At 40.0% G+C, this 2,865-nt stretch overlaps 1 non-coding gene across 1 annotated transcript; it reads left to right on the forward strand.

The window, feature by feature from the left end:
* Nucleotides 1-661: 661 nt before the first annotated feature.
* Nucleotides 662-745, forward strand: TRNAL-CAG (transfer RNA leucine (anticodon CAG)). The gene has a single exon. It is a non-coding gene; the product is annotated as a tRNA-Leu (tRNA).
* Nucleotides 746-2,865: the final 2,120 nt, after the last annotated feature.

Below are 2,865 nucleotides of genomic sequence, written 5' to 3' on the forward strand. Positions count from 1 at the left end.
ATTCATCCTAGTTGCAGTGAATCCTTTGCATGCTACTGCCATCTTGTGTGAGAGCATGAAATTACATTTCACCTAATCGAAAGATCAGCTTAAAGAAACGGCTTATGTGAATATAAAGTTACAGTTTTATGGGGGGGGGGGGGGTTAATGGAGCTAAGATAAGATGTTACTAAATTAACTTTAAGATTAATCGTAATTTTTAAGGAATTGTGCTGTTCATATCACACAGTAGAGATTAAAAAATAGCTTAATTGAAATTTCATTTGTTATCCTCAGACCAAGCTATTTAGAAAATACATTATCTGTTTACATTTTACACCAAGGAAACTAAGGGCATGGTGCGTCGACGTAGGCTTGTAAATTCGTGCGTTCCTTGTCTATTTATATGGATGGAAAACCGGCTTTCCCCGAATCGAAGCTCTCGTGGGTATAAACTCCGTTTATGGGTCTTTTTCACAACGTGGCCAAGTTAGTCGGTCTCAGGAGAGGATGGCATGGTTTTTCTTCTAGAAACTCTGGTTTTTTGTCCAGCAAACAGCAAATCGGCCCCAGAACACACGCAAGTGAGACCACTCATCCTCAGATGTATTATATTATAATTAATTTCTGCATTTTAAAACTGCCATAGCCAAAGTACATCAGAAAGAGTAAGTAATGTAAAGTCAGGATGGCCGAGCGGTCTAAGGCGCTGCGTTCAGGTTGCAGTCCGGTCTTCCGGACGTGGGTTCGAATCCCACTCCTGACAAAAACAGGTTTTTTTTTTTATTATTATTATTTCTCATTAAGTACAACGATTTTTGTTGTCCTACTTCTTTCCAGTATATGCGCTTTTCATGACCAATTTATGCCCTTAGACACTATAAATATCAGGTTTACAACCTCTCCTATTTATGCCACGCCACGATCCTACATAATGTAGGTTTGTTTTTCGAAGATTGTGAAGATCATTGACACAGTAACCATCAATGTAAAGATCAATGTAATTACAGTTTATTTTGCAGTATCCATCGGCTAACGCAGACACGATTGTAAAGATAACCACGGATCCATCTGCATTTTGACAGCTGGGCTTCACAAGTATTCTCCAGAGTTTGAAACTGTTGAGGTAGTTTAATTAGGTACACGGCTTTCAATGGCATCGACACAAAAGATGTGGACAAATGGACTATCAACAGCCTACCACACAACCACCTAAAATATCATAATTACAAACTTTCGAAGCTGTCAACGTAAGCCAATTATATGTCAAACAGCGTATCAACATTTTCGAGTCAAATATTACACAACCACCTTTTAATTTTTCCAGGTCCCTCAAGTTCCCTGTCACACGTTCTCGATTTAATACGTCACAAAGAAGCCCTCGCCACTGTGCTTGTGTCAATAGAGCGAGTTAAGTTTAGCCAGAGGACGTCTATTCAGTGGCCCACTTAGGGAACGCATAATCTGTTATCAATAATCATGATAATTAAACACCCCCCCCACCTCCTCTCCACCAGCGGACTCATGAGCAGAGGTCTAAACACGTGCATGACACTAGGGCGCGCGACCAGGCGGTGCCATGGCGTGATTGATAGGCACCAACCGTTAAGCCTACTGCGGCAGACCCCTCTCCACAGGGAGAATGCAGGCTCTCGCCTTTCTCGTCCGGCCTAGCCCCGTTGATATTAGCCATATCACTGGCAAGGGCTTACCGCCGGTCTAGAGATTAGTGGAAGAGGCTACTACTGATGGCTCGGTTGCCCAGGGGGATCAACAATCATTCAGCCTGAGAGGATGTGGCTTTCCATGGGCACATGGATTTCGGAGGAAGGCTGGTTGAACAACGGCTAACGCAGAATGGTGTCAGCACTGGTCATTGCTTTACAGTTGTTGTCCGAGATATTGTAGGACCAGCGGTAGGGAGATCAGAGATCCCTGGGAGGCATAACTGCAATAGGGATGTTGACAGAAGTTGAAGCAAATCGCAGATTTGTTTCTGAGTCAAACGCAGAAATTAAAATCAGTCTCTGAAGAACCATTGTGGGAGATGAAAAGGAAAGGGCAAAAAAGGCGGTATTAAGCGCGTATCAATGGAAACATGGTGGCAAGTATTTGTGTACTTACTAACTGGAAGCTTGAAGCCATCCAAAGATTGAATACTGCAAAACAAGTATGGTTTCCAATACTTATTGAATGCATTCTGTACTCTCTCGTAAAATTTATTCCTCATTTTTCAACCCAACCCCCTGTATGAAATGATTCGTATTATGTAGGGTAAATGGTTCCAGGCTGTATCATGATTACAAGAAATATGCAACTATTGAAGACTATGTATAAATATGGTGCAAATGCATCAGCAATTATTGAAGTTAAAGTGGAGTTATAAACAGAAATTTGAATTACAAAGGACATCTTGGAGTTGAGGAATGCAAAATACGAAATTGATTTATAAGCAGAAAGAAACAAAAAGAACCCTACAAACTACAGAATAAACTTTTGTAGTTTCAGTAGTTTTGAGCAGATTCAGCTAATATTTGGATTATCAACAAAAATTTGGATTAAAAAAAGAAAAACATTAAGTTAAAGAACAAAAACTCAACTGTGACATAAACTGACTTGCCATGAAAAATTCGTTGCAATGACAAAATTATTATGGTTACAAAAATTGCTTCAATGACAAAACTGTAATAAATAAAACGTCTGTTTATACTCCGGGATGGCCACATAATGGTCAGAACAGTTCACAAAATAGAGGGAATACAAGAACATCGCCGTATTTAAGTTTTACAGCTTTCGAATTTATGTTACCCGCAAGTAATTTAGATTATCGACACAATTAACATTAATGTAACTTTGATAGCGTCACCTGCAGTTCTTTTAGGCGCG

The sequence above is a fragment of the Mastigoproctus giganteus genome, chromosome 2 (genome assembly GCF_048544385.1).
Source record: "Mastigoproctus giganteus isolate SK-2022 chromosome 2, ASM4854438v1, whole genome shotgun sequence".
Classification (NCBI taxonomy): domain Eukaryota; kingdom Metazoa; phylum Arthropoda; class Arachnida; order Uropygi; family Thelyphonidae; genus Mastigoproctus; species Mastigoproctus giganteus.